The sequence below is a fragment of the Staurois parvus genome, unplaced genomic scaffold, assembly GCF_062004578.1.
Source record: "Staurois parvus isolate SC_StPar_1 unplaced genomic scaffold, SC_StPar_1.0 ptg001335l, whole genome shotgun sequence".
NCBI lineage: Eukaryota > Metazoa > Chordata > Amphibia > Anura > Ranidae > Staurois > Staurois parvus.
The window spans coordinates 986,744-1,007,500 of NW_028319131.1; the positions used below are offsets into that span (position 1 = coordinate 986,744).

Below are 20,757 nucleotides of genomic sequence, written 5' to 3' on the forward strand. Positions count from 1 at the left end.
CCCGCATTCACTATATCCGCTCTCCCCGGACCTCGCATTCACTATATCCGCTCTCCCCGGACCCCGCATTCACTATATCCGCTCTCCCCGGACCCCGCATTCACTATATCCGCTCCCCCCGAACCCCGCATTCACTATATCCGCTCTCCCCGGACCCCGCATTCACTATATCCGCTCTCCCCGGACCCCGCACTCACTTATATCCGCTCTCCCCAGGCCCCGCATTCACTACATCCGCTCTCCCCGGACCCCGCATTCACTAAATCCGCTCCCCCCGGAGCCCGCATTCACTACATCCCCTCTCCCCGGACCCCGCATTCACTACATCCGCTCTCCCCGGACCCCGCATTCACTACATCCGCTCTCCCCGGACCCCGCATTCACTACATCCGCTCTCCCCGGACCCCTCATTCACTACATCCGCTCTCCCCGGACCCCGCATTCACTACATCCGCTCTCCCCGGACCCCGCATTCACTACATCCGCTCTCCCCGGACCCCCCATTCACTACATCCGCTCTCCCCGGACCCCGCATTCACTATATCCCCTCTCCCCGGACCCCGGATTCACTATATCCCCTCTCCCCAGACCCCGCATTCACTATATCCCCTCTCCCCGGACCCGGCATTCAATGGAGAAGCTGCTGAAATGCATGGTAGTGCATTTTTGCTGCTGTGACGAAGTTCAGAAATATTATTTTATTTTTGTGTTGTTTTGTTGAAATCAACAAGTATGTCAGTCAGCTTGTCTATGAGCTCCTGTGCCCCACAGGGGGTGGGAGATGAGGTTGATCTATGAGTTCCTGTGCCCCATAGGGGGTGGGAGATGATGTTGATCTCAGTAGGAGGCACAGGCAGCACAGGGTCCTGTGGCTGTGAAAAGCCAGACGTGTCGGCACCGGGGACTTGAGGCTTAGTCAACTTAAAAGGACCATATAATGTCCTTATGGTGAGAGAAAACTCTCAGAACGAGCAGAGCATGAGGCAGGATGGACAGAGCAGCTCATGGCTGCAGGCCTCGCTAGGTGATGCATTGAAATGTGCTTTGCACTGCTGGGACTTGTGGTTTTACATTGCCTGTGCAGCTTTCTGGTCACTGGGACTCTGCTCTCCTCTCTGCTCTGCCTCCTTGCTGTGTGCCAACCCCTGTGCTGAGGATCCAACCTGGACTCAATCCTTGCCCACCACAGTTCTGGCTCCTTGCTGTGTGCCAACGCCTACACCGAGGATTAAACCCGGACTTAATCCACGCCCGCAAGATTTCTGCCTCGTTGCTGTGTGCCAACCCCTGTGCCAAGGATCCAACCCGGACTTAATCCTTGCCTGTCAGTTCTGCCTCTTTGCTGTGTGCCAACCCCTACGCTGAGGATTTAACCCTATTCTGCCTGAAACCCTTTCCCACAGACTCCAACTTCTGCGGTGCCCCCACCACTCTGTCCTATTGGCCCCATGGACCATCGGCCCCCTGTTGTCCCATATTGCCATCCTGAGAACCCTGCTGTATTGTTGTGTCTTGTGTTGTTCTGTGGACTAGCTGTCTTATTGTCTGCACCGCGATAAATGCCCGCATGTCGGGTTCTGTTTGATCTTTCTCCATGTGCTCTCTCTCTGCATTCCTAGTCAGTCACAGCCGTGTTTTGCATTTTTATATTCTGCCCAGCAAGAAAAAAAAAAGGCTGAACAAAAAAATCAAAAAGCAGTAAAAACGCATCAAAAATGTGTGTAGCAAAAAGCACTGAAGAAACCATCAAATGCAAAATGCACATATAGTTAGGGGATGGCTGCTCTTAACCACTTCCCTGGGAGCGCGCAGCACAACGATCCGGTGCCCATGGTGTCCTCCGGCCACAGTGGAACACTGATCGTCGGACGGGACCTCTGCTCAAGGTCCCAATCATGTGATCACTGATTGGCCAATCAGTGATCACATGCACAGTAGTAAGCAAGATCTCACTTCTGACATCATTGCTTACTACGTGTGAAATCTGTGAATGATCACAGAGGTCACATGGTACAGGGCCATTCACAACAGCCTTTCCATGTGGCAAGCTGTGACCAATCACAGCTCTCACAGTATTTCTCAATGGCTGCAGCAATGCAGCCAGAGAGAAGGAGAAATGATTGTTTTTACAGCCTTTATGGGTGTAAAAGCAATCAGTGTAAAAAAAAAAAAAATCTTCATCACTCCCCACAAGTAGTACAGTGTCACCATGGTGACACTGTACTGCTAGGGTGACAGTAAGCAAAAAAAAAAACAAATAATATAAAAAATAAAAAAAAAGTAAAAAAAGTTTAAAAATTATAATTTTTGGTTATAAACTAATTTGTTTTTTTTTATTTTTTACTAAAAAGATAATTGAATACATTTTGGCTAAGATTTATGAAGAAATATTATTTATTTGCAAAATTTTATAAGAAAAGCACTTTTTTTCAAACTTTTTGGACTTTTTAATTTATATAGTAAAAAAAAAAAGATAAAAATCCCAGTGGTGAATAAATACCACCATAATAAAGTTTTATCTGTCTCAAAAAAATGCTAAAAAATTCATCTGGGTACAGTGTTGCATGACCGCGCAATTGTCATTCAAAGTGTGATAGCGCTGAAAGCTGAAAATTGGCCTGGACTGGAAGGGGGTGAAAGTGTCCGGACTGGAAGGGGGTGAAAGTGTCCGGACAGGAAGGGGGGGGAAAGTGTCCGGACAGGAAGGGGGGGGGAAGTGTCCGGACAGGAAGGGGGGGGGGAAAGTGTCCGGACTGGAAGGGGGGGGAAAGTGTCCGGACAGGAAGGGGGGGGGAAAGTGTCCGGACTGGAAGGGGGGGAAAGTGTCCGGACTGGAAGGGGGGGAAAGTGTCCGGACTGGAAGGGGGGGAAAGTGTCCGGACTGGAAGGGGGGGAAAGAGTCTGGACAGGAAGGGGGGGAAAGTGTCCGGACTGGAAGGGGGGGAAAGTGTCCGGACTGGAAGGGGGTGAAAGTGTCCGGACAGGAAGGGGGGGGGGAAAGTGTCCGGACAGGAAGGGGTGGGAAAGTGTCCGGACAGGAAGGGGGGGGGAAAGTGTCCGGACTGGAAGGGGGGGAAAGTGTCCGGACTGGAAGGGGGGGAAAGTGTCCGGACTGGAAGGGGGGGAAGGAGTCTGGACAGGAAGGGGGGGAAAGTGACCGGACAGGAAGGGGGGGGAAAGTGTCCGGACAGGAAGTGGTTAAGAGCTGTAATTCCTAAACCCCTCCCCCAACGTGGATGTATACACCCTCATATTACACCCGAGAGTGCGCACTGTCTGCCCATATCCATTATAGAACTAGAGCTGGAATATGTTTTGGTAAATACCTGAAAAAAACTAAAGTTGTGCCCGTGTCCGGATATATATGGACCTGACTGTATATGCACCAAGCCTAAGAGAAAACAACGGAGTTGGCAGATGCTTTCTGGCATCAAAAAGTTTTATTGTCAAAGAAAAAAAAAAAAAAAAGAAGTTACATACATAATACATGGATACATGGTGACATGACAATGTAACATTGTACACCGGGTGAGGTCATCCAGCACAGGTCAGGGTCACAAATAATAGCGGCGGATGTTTTCTGGGATGAAAAACTGGCTCAGCAACCTGAAAGCAGCGGCCGGCGAGGAGAGCAGCAGAAGGGTTAATACTTGGGATGATCTACAATGTAACGCTCTTCAACTGCCTCTGTAGGCTGCGGTGAGGTCACATGACACTTTAGAGTGGGCGTGGTCAGGAACTGTACAGGACGTGGAAACGTGTCCACACTGCCGATCGAGTATGTATAATGTCTAATACACAATGGGGGGGAACTGGAGGGAGAAAAATCTGCTGCAGCTCTGCCTAGAAACCAATCAGCTTCCAGGTTTTATTGTCCAAGCTTCATCTAACAAACTGAAGGTAGAAGCTGATTGGCTGCCTTGCTCAGCTGTACCAGATTCTGAGTGCTTTAGATTTAGGCTCCATGTACACTGCGGCTGATAAACGGATGTTCAGGAGCTTTTCTGTGTTTTTTTCAGCAGCCCCTGAGCTCTCCCTAATGTCCTCCTCTGTGTCCGTGTACACATTTGCGTTTACAGGCAGTTGAGTTAACAGTTGTTTTTTTGAACGCAGAAAACTTGCATTCAGGAGTAGATTTTATAAGCATTTCAAACGTGTAAACGCGGCTAACCGTGTTTATAAGCATTTACAACATTTTTTAACTCTTCCATTTCCAGATGCTGTCCAGAACCTTTTTTCATCATGAAAAATACATGGAAAGCATTTTCCCGGGACTCAGATGGACCCGGCACACCGTACTTGGAGGTTTTGCATGAAAGGAAAAATGTTAGACGCGGCTGCAATAATTTCTGCACAGAAATGAGCCGGAACATCCAAACACCACAGAAAAATAATAAAGACAGCTAATCTCAGCACATACCGCTCTCTCTGCTTCTGCTCTCTCCGCTTCTGCTCCCTCCGCTTCTGCTCTCCCGCCTCTGCTCCCCCCGCTTCTGCTCCCTCTGCTTCCGCTCTCCCAGCTTCTGCTCTCCCCGCTTCTGCTCCCTCCGCTTCTGCTCTCCCGCCTCTGCTCCCCCCGCTTCTGCTCCCTCTGCTTCTGCTCCCCCCGCTTCTGCTCTCCCCACTTCTGCTCCCTCCGCTTCTGCTCCCCCCGCTTCTGCTCCCACTGCTTCTGCTCTCCCCGCTTCTGCTCCCCCCGCTTCTGCTCCCTTTGCTTCTGCTCTCCCCGCTTCCGCTCCCCCCGCTTCCGCTCTACCAGCTTCCGCTCTCCCTGCTTCCGCTCTCCCTGCTTCTGCTCCCTCCGCTTCTGCTCCCTCCGCTTCTGCTCTCCCAGCTTCTGCTCCCTCCGCTTCTGCTCCCTCCGCTTCTGCTCCCTCCGCTTCTGCTCTCCCCGCTTCTGCTCTCCCTGCTCCCTCCGCTTCTGCTCTCCCTGCTCTCCCCGCTTCTGCTCTCCCTGCTCCCTCCGCTTCTGCTCCCTCCGCTTCTGCTCTCCCCGCTTCTGCTCTCCCTGCTCCCTCCGCTTCTGCTCTCCCCGCTTCTGTTCTCCCTGCTCCCTCCGCTTCTGCTCTCCCCGCTTCTGCTCTCCCCACTTCTGCTCTCCCTGCTCCCTCTGCTTCTGCTCTCCCTGCTCCCTCCGCTTCTGCTCTCCCCGCTTCTGCTCTCCCTGCTCCCTCCGCTTCTGCTCTCCCCGCTTCTGCTCTCCCTGCTCCCTCCGCTTCCACTCTCTCTGCTTCTGCTCTCCCTTCTTCCGCTCCCTCCATTTCCGCTCTCTCTCCGCTTCTGCTCTCCCTTCTTCCGCTCCCTCCATTTCAGCTCTCTCTCTGCTTCTGCTCTCCCTTCTTCCGCTCCCTCCATTTCAGCTCTCTCTCTGCTTCTGCTCTCCCTTCTTCCGCTCCCTCCGCTTCCGCTCTCCCTTCTTCCGCTCCCTCCATTTCCTCTCTCTCTGCTTCTGCTCTCTCTATTTCTCTCAAAATGTCTGAAATAGTTATTTCCTGTTTTCAGTACATTCTGGGCATTTTGGAAGATCTCCTGAGGTTATCTTTAAAAGACGCTTCTAAATGCAAATGCGCATAAACGCGGTATGCAAACACGGCTAAACAGATGTTTTTTAACCTACGTTTTTCAGCAGTCAGTTTCCATCATTCTGAAGTGTCCCGTACACATGGAGCCTAAGGCTGGCCATACATTATACAATTTTCTTACAATTTTCTGTCCATTTTCCATTATTATACAGTATTTATAAAGCGCCAATAGTTCGTTCAGCGCTGTACATTACAATGGGAAACAGAACATGCAACAGTACAGTAACAATACAATGCGATACACGAGGGGTTTGAGGGCCCTGCTCCTTGGAGCTTACAATCTAGGAGGGAGGGGATGGTGGCACAGGAGTAGATAGCTGTGGGGGATGGAGTGGTAAGAAGAGTGGAGGAGATCAGCAATTACAGGGGGTGAGGTAGGCTTCCCTGAAGAGATGGGTTTTCAGGGTGCGCCTAAAGGAGAGGAGAGTAGGTGATAGTCTGATGGATTGGGGTAGGGAGTTCCAGAGGATGGGCGATGCCCTGAAGGCAGGCATAAGAGGAGGAGACCAGGGAACTAGAGAGAAGGAGGTCTTGTGAGGAGCGGAGTGTGCGTGTTGGGTGGTACTTGGATATTAGGTCAGTGATGTAGTTCGGGGCAGTATGGTGGACGGCTTTGTACGTCAGTGTTAGGATTTTGAATTTGATCCGTTGGGCAATCGGAAGCCAGTGGAGAGATTGGCAGAGGGGGGTGGAGGACACTGAGTGGAGGGATTGGCAGAGGGGGGTGGAGGACACTGATTGGAGGCCAGTGGAGAGATTGGCAGAGGGGGGTGGCGGACACTGAGTGGAGGCCAGTGGAGGGATTGGCAGAGGGGGGTGGAGGACACTGAATGGAGGCCAGTGGAGAGATTGGCAGAGAGGGGTGGCGGACACTGAGTGGAGGCCAGTGGAGGGATTGGCAGAGGGGGGTGGAGGACACTGAATGGAGGCCAGTGGAGGGATTGGCAGAGGGGGGTGGAGGACACTGAATGGAGACCAGTGGAGGGATTGGCAGAGGGGGGTGGAGGACACTGAATGGAGGCCAGTGGAGAGATTGGCAGAGAGGGGTGGCGGACACTGAGTGGAGGCCAGTGGAGGGATTGGCAGAGGGGGGTGGAGGACACTGAATGGAGACCAGTGGAGGGATTGGCAGAGGGGGGTGGAGGAAACGGAGCTGTTGGAAAGGTGAATGAGTCTGGCAGCCGTATTCAGGATAGACTGAAGCGGGGATAGCCTGTGGCGAGGCAGGCCAGTGAGGAGGGAGTTGCAGTAGTCGAGTCATGATATGATGAGGGAGTGGATGAGCTGTTTAGTGGTTTCTGGGGTTAGCAACGTGCGGATTTTGGCGATGTTGTGGAGGCGGAGTCTGCACGAGTTTGTTAAAGATTGGACTTGGGGCTGGAAGGATAGGTTGGAGTCCAGAATGACACCAAGTACTCTGGCCTGTGGGGCGGGCCTGATGGTGGCATTGTTGGACGTGCTGGAGAAGTCAGTGGGGGGGGGGGGTGTCCGGGCTGGGGGGAAGACTAGGAGCTTGGTTTTGGAAAGGTTCAGTTTGAGGAAATGGAGTGACATCCAGTCTGATATGTCGTTCAGTAGGCTGGTGATTTGGGCGGAGACTGAAGGGGTGAGGCGAGGGTCGGAGACTGAAGGGGTGAGGCGAGGGGGCGGGGTCTGAAGGGGTGAGGCGAGGGGGCGGGGACTGAAGGGGTGAGGCGAGGGGGCGGAGACTGAAGAGGTGAGGCGAGGGGGCGGAGACTGAAGGGGTGAGGCGAGGGGGCAGAGACTGAAGGGGTGAGGTAAGGAGGTAGAGACTAAAGGGGTGAGGTGAGCGGCGGAGACTGAAGGGGTGAGATGAGGGGTGAGATAGATTTACATGTCGTCGGCATAGAGGTGATAGTTGAAGCTGTGTATGAGTTGGCCAAGGGAGGAGGTGTAGATGGAGAAGGGGCTCGAGGACAGAGCCTTATTATACAGGGCCCGCCTAATTGGATACAATTCAAAGTGTTGTTAGTTTGACCTCCTAGTATAGGAGTTATAATCTCAATATAATATATATAATCTCAGGAAAATTGTATAATGTATGGCCAGTCTTAGTAAATCTCCCCCCGTGCATGAATCCTCTTGTCGATGTTTAGGCTCCATGCACACTGGGGAGGTGTTTTAATAACGTTAGTAACGTTCGCTGTGTAAATTCATGTTAAAAAACAGAGTTTTTCAGCTTTTTTTTAGCATCTTTGTATTCACGTTTAGCGGCATTTTGCATTTGTTTGCATTTTTTTTAGAGGGTTTTTTTTACCGGTTTGGGACTTTGACCCAAAAAATATTTTTTTTTGTAAAAAAATGCAAAAAAAACGGGGAAAACGCAGCTAAATGTTAATGCAACGCTCTTAAAAAAAAAAACTCTCACACTGAAAAATGCAGCAAAATGTGGTAAATCGTGGCAAACCGGTGTTTTTGGACTTTTTTGACCCCCCCCAAAAAAAAATTTGGGGTTAAAAAAAATGCTAAAAAAGCAAACATGAAAAAAACGTGGCTAAATGCTTATGCAAAAACACTGAAAAACTTGCGTATTTAACGTTACTTTACACATCCAACGTTACCTGCATTATTATAACGCCCCCCCCAGTGTGCATGGAACCTAAAAAAACTCTAGTTCTGGGTTTTTTTCCACCCAAAAAACGTTGATTCCAGTCTGTGTGGACATGGACACCGAGGATAACATGCTGGGGGTAGATAAAAACGCCAAAAGCCAAAAATAGCCGCTGTAAAAACGTCCCGTGGCACTCGGGACATTTTGATAACTCTGGTAACGTTAGCGGTCATGGTAACCACATGCTGCCCAGCCACTGTATAAATACGTTGGCAGGGCGGCACGGCTGGGCAAAACCACGTTTTAAAATGTGTGTTTTTAAAACAGGTAGGGGGCGCGTGCGAGGCGCCCCGCCGCCCTACCTGTCCCACCGATCACAGCCGTGGATGTCAGTCGCCGGGTCACAGCCGGTCATTACCGGCTATGTCCTGGCGATTAGCGGCAATCGCTGACAGAGAGCAGGACTGCAGTAACTGTGCTTTCTGTCAGTTCCCTGACAGCTCCAGGACACGCTGATCAGGACAGAAGAGTTTCTCTCTCCCGATCAGCGGTGTTCCCTGCAGTACACACCCCGCCCCCTAGTAAAACACTCCCCTCACACAGATAACCCTTCCCTGAATAATAAAGTTAACCCCTTCCTCCCCAGTGCCATTAGTACAGTGTCAGTGTTTTTTTCTTTTGCACTGATCACTGTATTAGTGTCACTGGGGATGTCAGTGACCCCAAGTCAGTTCCCCCCCTAGTGTCAGAATATCCGCCGCAGTCCCGCAGTTCCGCCATAAGTCGCTGATCGCCGCCATTATTAGTATAAAAAAAAAATTAAAACGCTATAACTTTCACGTAAACCAATTAATTTACAATTACATATTAAATTGGGCTTTTTTTTTTAGCAAAGACATGTCGCAGAATGCATTTTGGCAGAAATTTATGACTAAATTTGATTTTTAAATTTTTTTTTACTGGACATGTTTTATAGCAAAATGTCCAAAATATTGTTTTTTTTTCCTCAAAATTGTCAGCCTTTTTTTTATAGCGCAAAAAATAAAACCGCACAGGTGAACAAATACCACCGAAAGAAAGCTCAATTTCTGGGGAAAAAAGGATGTAAATTTCATTTATGTACCGTATTGCATGACCGCGCAATTGTCCGTTAAACTAGCACAGCGCTGTATAGCAGAAAAATGGCGTAAATTGCAGTATCTATCCCATAGTTTGTAGACGCTATAACTTCACACAAAGCAATCAATATACACTTATTGGGATTTTTTTTACCAAAAACATGGAGCAGAATACATTTTGGCCTAAATTTATAACTAACTTTGAGTTTACTGTATATTTTTTATAGCTGAAAGTAAAAAAATATTGTTTTTCTTCAAAATTTTTGGTCTTTTTTTGTTTATAGCATGAAAAAATAAAAAGCGCACAGGTGATCAAATACCACCGAAAGAAAGCTCTATTTCTGTGAAAAAAAGGACGTAAATTTCGTTTGGGTGCAGCATTGCATGACCGCGCAATTGTCAGTTGAATTAGTGCAGCGCCGAGTAGCAAAAAGAGGCGTGGTCATTAAGGGGGGTAAATCCTCAGGAGGGCAAGTGGCTAAAAACCCAAAGTTTTTAACTTGTTTTTGCATGTTTTCCCACGTTCGTGTTTTTTTTTTTTTTTTTACACGAGGAGCATACAATCTAAGGTCCCTAATTCACATTCATACATACACATACTAGGGACAATTTACCTATCAGCATGTCTTTGAATGTTCTCCCTGTGCCTGCATGGGTTTCCTCCAGGTACTCCAGTTTCCTCCCACACTCCAAACTCCAGGCAGGTGGTGCTGTGGTTGGGATTTGAACCAACGACCCGAGTACTGCCAGGCGGAAGTCCTAACCATTTAGCCATGGTGCTGCTTTGGGCTGTTAGCATTTTCAGCATCTAAGAGCAGCAATAACAAAAAGTCTTTTTAGCATTTTCCCAGCAGAAAAAAAAAATGCTGAACTCTACTAAAATGCTTCTAACAACTTTTTTCCCCTCTACATGTACTGTAAAAAATATGCTGCTAAACCGCTACAAAAAAAAATTGCCCAAACCAGCATTTTTTTAGCTTAAAAAAAACCCTGTTCGTGTGCATGGAGCCTTACATAGGGAGCAGGGCAGACATATGGGGTCACCATAGCTATAAGCTGCTGTCATCCCAATCCTGCTTTCTTCAGACCAGGAAATGTGTGTACCTGATGAAGTGTCTCGGGGGGGTCTAAACCACGCAGCATGCCTTCTCTAGAGGGGGGGGGGGGGGCAAGAACTTCAACGCCCATAAGGATGCTTCAAGGTAATGGGAACTACAACTCCCAGTGCTGGGAATCCTTGCATGTCATAAGGGTGGGACTACAGATCTCAGCATGCCTTGGTGTTGGTAGGGGGGCTACAAGTCCTAGCTTGTACAGTGGTAGAAATTCTGCAATGCCTCGGGGGGGGGGGGGGGGGATTCAACCCTCAGCATACCATGGCAGGGGAAGTGCCAGTCTCAAATTGAGCAATGCTAGAACTTCCTGCCTATCCTGGGGGATAGAACTACAAATCTCAGCATGGCTTAATGTTGGTAGGGGGACTGCAGGTCCTGCAAAGAAATTTGTGAAAAGAGATTCACAGAAAAAGCGGCTACATTATGGACAGAATGCGATACTCAGAAAGAATTTCCCAAAATTTTGCTTTATTACACATTAATAGTAGACACTCGGGCAATCGCCCTGGTTTACCATCACCTCAGTATGAGACAATATACACAGACCTAAAACCATTTAAAATGACACCAAGACCGGTCTGGATATATATGTGCTGCAAAGGCTGTGACAACCGTAGTCTAGAGCATTTGCAGCACCACACATTAGTTACACTCCCTGTAGGAGGTATCAAAAATTGTACCATAGGTATATAATATCACATGTTATGCAAATAGGCAAATCCAGTTACCACGTGGAGAGAAACATAACCCTAAGCCTACACAAGGCAATATGGGTAAAAAACTGGAATGAGAAAAGGGGGGGGGGGGGAAATACAGTATACCCCAATAATGTAATGATGGATTCAAGCAGTACAACCCTGTAAAGGCACATGTGGTTGGGGCCCATCTACCCGTAGTAGACGCAAATAGTTGCAAAGATTCTTATAGATGGAAGAGTCCCTGTTGATGTCTTGATGGAGAGATGGATGCAAATAGCAGAGGCCTGCTTTATATGGTTTCTTCACCACAACATGTGGACTGCTAACCACTTTAATATTTGAGATAGAATGAGATCCAATGGCTCTTCCACCTGTTGCAATGTATGTTGTATGCCTTGTATCTAGATAAAGAATCATAATGTCCCCGTCCTGTAATCAGACAAATGATATGAGGATAGTCACTCATGGTCCTCTCACTTTGATGTATATATAGTATAAGTAACAAGGAGCCTTCTTCATTAGTCCTGTAACAGTCCACTCACCACCTGTGCTATGGGTAGTAGAAAACAGAAGTATCCTTCATAGGTACTGCCGTGTTGATCCAGGGAACTACCGCTTACATCAGCCGACATTTCGCGGGTTCCGACCTCTCCATGGCGCCTGTACAGCTTTTGCATGACTCATGGCATGTGAAGATGGCTGCCTCCTTGTAGGTCGGCGTGCATATCGCCAATGCGCATGACCGGAAGTGACGTATCTGACGTATGACGTCAACGCGTTTCGCCGATGGGCGTATCTCACTCAGCTTCGTCGGGACCAATGAGATTCCTGCCTTTCAGCTTCCTGTTTATAGTGGGTTGAAACCCACCCACGTATGCAAATTATTAACCTGCAGCTATTCTCAAAGGGAAAAAGGCTAATTATTTAGCACAGCAGCTGGTCATTCATCATATTTAAAACAGCAGGCAACAAGACATATCAAAGAGAGGAAAGGCTTATCATGTTCTATTGACATAAAAGGAGATAAATAATTACCGCAAACTCACCAGAAGATGGTGATATTAATTAGGAAATCCCTGTATAAGGCTATTTATCCACAAATACCTGGAAATCACACTGAGCATTTATTAATAGAGATGAGCGAATTATTCAAAAATTCGATTCGGCTGATTCGCCGAATTTGAGGAAGAAATTTGATTCGATGCGAATTTATTCGCTGAGAATTTAACTTATAAAAAGGGTTTCTAGGCTTCAGAGAGCCTTTATATTAGTGCAGAACACTGTACCTTTAATTTAAATGCCCTTGGAGATGAGGAAGGAGAAGGAGAAGGATGAGAAGAAGGAGAATAATGAGAAGAAGGAGAAGGATGAGAAGATGGAGAAGGATGAGAAGAAGAAGAAGGATGAGAAGAAGGAGAAGAATGAGAAGAAGAAGGATGAGAAGAAGAAGAAGGATGAGAAGAAGAAGAAGGATGAGAAGAAGGAGAAGGAGAAGGATGAGAAGAAGGAGAAGGAGAAGGATGAGAAGAAGGAGAAGGAGAAGGATGAGAAGAAGGAGAAGGAGAAGGATGAGAAGAAGGAGAAGGATGAGGAGAAGGATGAGAAGAAGGAGAAGGATGAGAAGAAGAAGAAGGATGAGAAGAAGGAGAAGGATGAGAAGAAGAAGAAGGATGAGAAGAAGAAGAAGGATGAGAAGAAGAAGGATGAGAAGAAGGAGAAGGATGAGAAGAAGAAGAAGGATGAGAAGAAGAAGAAGGATGAGAAGAAGGAGAAGGATGAGAAGAAGAAGAAGGATGAGAAGAAGAAGAAGGATGAGAAGAAGGAGAATTCCAAGCCGGCAAAAAGTGTATCTGCAGAGCTCCGCTATTTCTTAGCGGAGCTCTGCAGATACACTTAGCGGAGCTCTGCAGATACACTTTTTGCCGGCTTGGAATTCTTCTTATTTTCATCCTACTTCTTCTTCTTCTTCTTCATCCTCATCCTCAGAAGAAGAAGAAGAGGATGAGGATGAGGATGAAGAAGAGGAAGAAGAAGTAGGATGAAAATAAGAAGAATTCCAAGCCGGCAAAAAGTGTATCTGCAGAGCTCCGCTAAGTGTATCTGCAGAGCTCCGCTAAGAAATAGCGGAGCTCTGCAGATACACTTTTTGCCGGCTTGGAATTCTCCTTCTTCTCATTCTTCTTTTCATTCCTCTTCTCATTCTTCTTTTCATTCTTCTTCTTCTTTTCATTCTTCTTTTCATTCTTCTCATTCTTCTTTTCATTCTTCTTCTCATTCTTCTTTTCATGAAGAAGAAAAGAAGAATGAGAAGAATGAAAAGAAGAATAAAAAGAAGAAGAAGAATGAAAAGAAGAATGAGAAGAAGAATGAAAAGAAGAATGAAAAGAAGAATGAAAAGAAGAATGAGAAGAATGAAAAGAAGAATGAGAAGAATGAAAAGAAGAATGAAAAGAAGAAGTATTCCAGTACAGCAAAAAGTGTATCTGCAGAGAGCTCCGCTATTTCTGACAGTTCTCTGACAGTTCCTTCACATTTACAGCGGTTGAAACATTGTATCTGTTTCCGAATAAAAACATCTGTATCCTAAATGGAAACAAATAGATACAATGTTTCAACCGCTGTACATGTGAAGGAACTGTCAGAGAACTGTCAGAAATAGCGGAGCTCTCTGCAGGGACACTTTTGCCGGCTGATCGGGAAAAATCCGATTCGCGCACCCGAAGTATGCTAATATTCGGATTCGCCGCGAATCGAATTTTTCCTGAAATTCGAAACGAATTCCACTTCGCCTGGTTCGATTCGCTCATCTCTATTTATTAACATCCAGCTATTCTCGATGGAGGAAGGGGCTAATTACTTAGCACAATAGCTGATTTTTTATCACATTTCAACCGACGGGCAACTGGACACATCAACAAAAGGGAAGGCTTTATTAACATTAAAGGAGATAAAAAAATTACCACAAAATGGCGATATTAATTAGGGAATCCCTATATAGGGCTATTTATCCAAAAATACCTGGAGGTCACACTCAACATTTAACCCCTTTGGGTACAATGTATCAAGTTTATATATCCAATATTTTTCCTTTCTTAATAATTCTTTATCAAAATCACCTCTCCTTTGGGGAAAATGAAATGCATAGAAACCTTTCACTTTTGTACCATCCAGTTTACCTCCATGATGCTTAGCATAGTGTTGAGCTAAATTACTTTCAGGGTCATTGGATCTGATGTCTCTAAAGTGTTCGCCTATTCGTACTTTAAGTTGTCTTTTAGTTTTACCTATATACATCTTTTTGCAAGGGCAAGTCAATATATATAATACTCTAGCTGTGGAGCAATTTATTATACTTTGAATTTTATAGTGAGTACTATTTTTTGAATCACAGAAAAAAATCTGTGCGATCCACAAATTTACAGATCTGACATTTTCCACATCTATACATCCCTTTTGTACGTGACTTCAACCATGTTGTTTGCTTTAACGGTTGATAGTCGGAATGAATAAGGAGGTCACCAAGACTTGGTGCTCTTCTTGCTACCATTTGGGGGCGCTCACCTACAATTTTACTCAGTTTGGGGCATTGGGTTAGAATCTTCCAGTGCTTTTCTAATATTTGTTTCACAGCCTGCCATTGAGATCCAAATTGAGTTATCATTCTAACAGGTTGCTCACTTAGTTTAACCTTCTCTTCCTTGTTTGGGGATAATAAACTCTTACGGTCAGTTTGATATGCCCGTCTCCGAGCTCTTCTAATCTGAGAGTGAGAGTATCCCCGTTCTCTAAACCTTTTATAGAGGTCCTGCGCTTCCATCCTAAAGTCAATAATGTTCGAGCAGTTTCTCCGACATCTCAGAAACTGTCCTACTGGGATTCCTGTAATCACTGAACGTGGATGATAACTTCTGGCCTCTAATAAGGTATTAGCTGCAGTTGGTTTTCTAAACGTTTTAGTAAGGAGTCTCTTGTCCTCAAGTCTAATTTCAAGGTCAAGAAAAGAAATACATCTTTCATCAAACACATATGTGAGTCTAATATTGAAGGAGTTTTGATTTAATTCTTCCAGGAAAAGTTTTAATTCCTCCGATGTTCCTCTCCATATAAGGAGAATATCATCAATATATCTCAACCAAATCTGGGCATGTGCAAGAAACCCTGCTGACCTGAAGACAACCTGCTCCTCCCAAAATCCTAAGTGTAGACACGCATAGGCTGGAGCCCATGGTGCCCCCATACTTGTACCTCTGATCTGTTGATAAAAGGTATTGTTAAATTGGAAAAAATTATGTCGTAATGCAAAGTCCAGTAACTCACTAATAAATTCATTTTGTCCCCCCAAAGTGGGGTATATTTTATCAAGAAAGTGAAAAATCGATCTTAAACCACATTCATGTGGGATAGATGTATAAAGTGACTCTACATCTATTCCAACTAGAATAGAATTTTCGTTTATTATTAAATTTTCAATTTTGGCTAATAAATCTCTTACATAAGAGGATAGATTAGGGACCATATCTTTGAGGAATAAGTCAATATATTTCCCTGTTTTATCTAAGGGACCATTAATGGCAGAAACAATAGGTCTACCAGGTGGGTTTTCTTGATTCTTATGTATTTTAGGGATGATATAAAAGGTAGGATGATTAAATTCCTCAATTCTTAAATATTCAAACTCCTATTTAGTAAGAAGACCCGCCTCTTTACCCAGCATTAGCATAGAATTTAATTTTTTCACCACTACAGGGAAAGGATTAGTAGTTAATTTTCTATATGTAGATGAATCCCCCAAAAGGTGCTTCACCTCTTTGACATAGTTTTGTTCATTTAAGATAACTACATTGCCCCCCTTATCACTTCTCTTAATAACTATATTTTTGGTCTCTTTTAGTTCTTTAACCTCCCTGGCGGTATGATCATGTCAGGAATTTTGTGCTGAAAGCGGTACCATTTTTTTGCATGGAAATATGTAGTTTTTTATTGTAGGCTGTAATTTTTAGGAATAACTCACTGAAATCTATCCGAAAAAGAGTCTAGTAAACATCCCGGATATGATAAAACTTGAAACATGAAATCATAAATTATAATTTAATAAATAATCATAAAAAATAATAATATAATAATAATAAATTTAATTCAATAATATAATCAAACCAAAAACACAGAAATGTGAAATACAGAGGCAAATTCGCACATCGCTGAGCAAAGTCGCAAAATCGTTTTCAGTGTCTGATGACGAATTTCCCCCACAAATCATTATCACTCAATTCTGCAAGTGATTCTGATTTACTATCGCTGTTCTAAAACCGCTTTTGACGTAAAGGGATGCTTTTTGGCCGCCATGGACTTTTCTAAGTTTCCAGGCAGAAAGAACAGTCAAAATGCAGGCAGGGCGCCGGACAAAGCAGTGGGGACAAAATGTATGTGAAATGCAGTGAAAAAGCAATGACAGCAAAAATGTCATTTTTTAAAAATTTCAAATTTCCCGCCGGTTCCGCCGCCCGAACGTTCCGACGTCACGGGGACCGGAACACGGAAGCCAGATGCCGGCATCCGCCGGAGGAGATGGACGGGGACGCTGCAGGGGACCCATCGTGGGAGCGAAGGACAAGGTAAGTGCTGCAGGGACCCCCAGAGAACGCTGCATGGTAAGCCCGAGTGTAGCTCGGGGGGGTTACCGTTCTTGGTATAGAAATTCTACCCCGAGCTACACTCGGGAAAACCGCCAAGGAGGTTAAGGGCTTTTCTTTCCTTTTTTGTAAGATTGTCACCAATTGGCATTTTCCACTCAAGATTTTTAAGGTCATCTGCAACTAAGTCCAGAAATGCCGATATCCTCATGTTGGAACGTATTTTAGGCATTTTTGTCGATCTAATATGTAGATCAACTTTTCTGATCACATCATTGTGATTATCCAATTCTGGTTCATTCTCAGCACAATCATCACTTTCCTCCATGAGAGATATCAGCATATCGAGCATTTTTCGATCCTCCATGGAGGAGTCCGAACCCATATCCTCCAACATAGTGGGGTTACCATGTATCAATCTTAGAAATACTTTTCTCAAAAATAAGTTGACATCTTTAAATACTCCAAACTCATCCATGGGGGTCACTGGTGAAAAGGACATGCCTTTATTCAACAAGGTGATGTGTTCTCCTCCGAGTGGAAAATTAGCCAAATTGATTACCTTCTTATCATGGGTGATTTCATCAACTACCTTTTCTGACTTCTTGTTCTGCCCTTGTCCTCCTGATGTTTGTTTTTTAAGGATTCCTCTATTTTCTTTTTGGTTCCTCTTCCCATTTGAGATTGATTGGTTCGGGGAAGTTCCCCAGGACTGCAGGTCCTACTCTGTGTATTGCTAGAAACATCTGCATATCTCAGGGATGGGACTGCCAATCCTTGGTAGGGGGACTGTATGTCCTGGAGGTGGATTACAAACCTCAGCATGTCTTGGTAGGGAGACAAGTCCCAGCTTGTGCAGTGCTAGAAGTCTCTTCGCATCCTGGAGGTGGGACAGCAAATCCCAGCCTGACTTAGGGGACTACAAATCCCAGCCTGCCTTGAGGGACTACAAATACCAGCCTGCATTGAGGGACTACAAATCCCAACCTGCCTTGGTTGGGGGGCTGCAAATTCCAGCCTGCCGTGGTTGTGGGGGGGGGCTACAAATCCCAGCCTGCCGTGGTTGTGGGGGTTACAAATTCCAGCCTGCCTTGGTTGGGGGGGGCTACAAATCCCAGCCTGCCTTGGTTGGGGGGGGGCTACAAATTCCAGCCTGCCTTGGTTGGGGGGGGCTACAAATTCCAGCCTGCCTTGGTTGGGGGGGCTACAAATTCCAGCCTGCCTTGGTTGGGGGGGCTACAAATCCCAGCCTGCCTTGGTTGGGGGGGGCTACAAATTACAGCCTGCCTTGGTTGGGGGGGCTACAAATTACAGCCTGCCTTGGTTGGGGGGGCTACAAATTACAGCCTGCCTTGGTTGGGGGGGGGCTACAAATTCCAGCCTGCCTTGGTTGGGGGGGTGCTACAAATTCCAGCCTGCCGTGGTTGGGGGGGCTACAAATTACAGCCTGCCTTGGTTGGGGGGGGCTACAAATCCCAGCCTGCCTTGGTTGGGGACGGCTACATATCTCAGCCTGCCGATAGTAAAAAAAAAGTGTCGGTAATATCTGATACATGCAAAGTTGGGTCTCTTAGACTTTCATGCAAAATCGCCTCCTGGTAACTTCAATGCAAAATTGTGTCTCATAGACTTTCATGCAAAGTCAAGTTCCCATTGATGTTAAAGCAAAAATGCCCCCTAGTGACTTCAATGCAAAATTACCAGCTGCATTAAAGTGGAGCTCCACCCAGAAGGGGAAGTTCCGCTTTAAAGACTGGTCCCCCACTCCCCATTAAGGATTGGCACCTTTAGGAAGTGGGGGGGGAGTGGGTATCTGAAATAGACAGGTACCGGCTGCCACTTCCACTGCGATCGCCTAGGCAATCGGAAGTTGTCCCCCACCCCGCCCCGTAGTCTTCTGGGACAAATGACAAGTCCCAGAAGAGTGCGGGACCATTCACAAAGCGCAGCGCTTCACACGCATGCACAGTGTGCTGTGGAGTCGCAAGCTGTCACAGCCAGGGGCCCACACTGAAGATGCCGGCGCCGGGAACACCGGACGGCTGGTGAAATGGGCTGCGGGGAGGACACTGCAGGATCAAGGGAAAGATAAGTGGCTGTTCTTTAGCCACTTGTCTACCGGGCGCTCTCACCCCCTTCCTGCCCAGGGCCAGCTTTCAGTGCTGTCACACTTTGAATGACAATTGCGCGATCATGCAACACTGTACCCATATGACATTTGTATCTTTTTTTTGAGACAGACGGAGCTTTATTTTGGTGGTGTTTAATCACCTCGGGTTTTTTTTTTTTTTGCTAAACAAACCAAAAACTACTGAAAATTTTGAAAAAAAAAAAAAAGTTTTTTCTTCGTTTCTGTTATAAAATTTTGTAAATAAGTGATTTTTCTCCTTCACTGATGTGTGCTAATGAGGCTGCAGTGATGAGCACTGAAAGGCAGTACACATACAGTTGCAAGAAAAAGTATGTGAACCCCTTGGGATTACGTGGAGTTTTGCATGAACTGGGCATAAAATGTGCTCTGAACGTCATCTAAGTCACAACAATAGAAGAACACAGTCTGCTGAACATAATACTACACAAACATTAGATGTTGCCATGGTTTAATTGCACATAACATGTAAACATTCACAGTGCAGGGAGGAAAAAGTATGTGAACCTTTGGACTTAATAACTGGTTGACCCTCCTTTGGCAGCAATAACCTCAACCAAACGTTTCCTGTAGTTGCAGATCAGACCTGCACAACGATCTGGAGTCATTTTGGACCACTCCTCTTCACAAAACTGTTTCAGTGTAGCAATATTCTTGGGATGTCTGGTGTGAATCGCTCTCTTAAGGTCATGCCACAGCATTTTAATCGGGTTGAGGTCAGGACTCTGACTGGGCCACTCCAGAAGGCGTATTCTGTGCTGTTGCAGCCATTGCTTTGTTGAATGACTTGTATGCTTTGGGTCATTGTCCTGTTGCATCACCCATCCTCTGCGGAGCTTCAGTTGGCGGACAGATGGTCGTACGTTTTCCTGCAAAATGTCTTGATAAACTCTGGAATTCATTTTCCCATCAATGACAACAATCCGTCCAGGCCCTGAGGCAGCAAAGCAACCCCAAACCATGATGCTCCCTCCGCCATGTTTCACAGTGGGGATGAGGTTTTGATGTTGGTGCGCTGTGCCTTTTTTTCTCCACACATAGTGTTGTGTGTTCTTCCCAAACAACTCAATCTTGGTTTCATCTGTCGACAGTATATTTTGCCAGTAGTGCTGTGGAACATCCAGGTGCTCTTTTGCAAACTTCAAACGTGCTGCAATCTTCTTTTTGGACAGCAATGGCTTCCTCCGTGGTGTCCTCCCATGTACTCCATTCTTGTTTAATGTTTTCCTTATTGTAGATGTGTCAACAAAAATGTTAGCATGTGCCAGAGATTTCTGTAGGTCTTTAGCTGACACTCTGGGATTCTTCTTTACCTCATGCAGCATTCTGCGCTGTGCTCTTGCAGTCATTTTTACAGGACGACCACGATTAGGGAGAGTAGCAACAGTGCTAAACTTTCTCCATTTGTAGACAGTCTGTCTTACCGTGGACACAGGAACATCAAGGCTTTTGGAGATACTTTTGTAACCCTTTCCAGCTTTATGCAAGTCAACAATTCTTGATCGTAGGTCTTCTGAGAGCTCTTTTCTGCGAGGCATGGTTCACATCAGACAGTGCTTCTTGAAACCAGTAAACCCAAAACAGGTGTGTTTTTTAAGGGCAGGACAGCTGTCAGCAACACATCCAATATCATCACACTGATTGGAGTCAAGGTTGGCTCACTCCTGGCTCCAATTAGCTCTGGGAGAAGTCATTAAGCTAGGGCCTCACATACTTTTTCCTCCCTGCACTGTGAATGTTTACATGTTATGTGCAATTAAACCATGGCAACATCTAATGTTTGTGTAGTATTATGTTCAGCAGACTGTGTTCTTCTATTGTTGTGACTTAGATGACGTTCAGAGCACATTTTATGCCCAATTCATGCAAAACTCCACGTAATCCCAAGGGGTT

At 46.0% G+C, this 20,757-nt stretch overlaps 1 protein-coding gene across 1 annotated transcript in view; it reads left to right on the plus strand.

Moving 5' to 3' along the window:
- Window positions 1–3,671: 3,671 nt before the first annotated feature.
- LOC149436823 (N-acetyltransferase 8-like) overlaps window positions 3,672–20,757 on the plus strand; it is a 26,284-nt gene continuing 9,198 nt past the window's right edge. The window contains exon 1 of the mRNA XM_089661421.1: window positions 3,672–3,778. The gene's annotated coding sequence lies outside the window, so the exon portion shown is untranslated. The remainder of the gene's footprint in view (window positions 3,779–20,757) is intronic.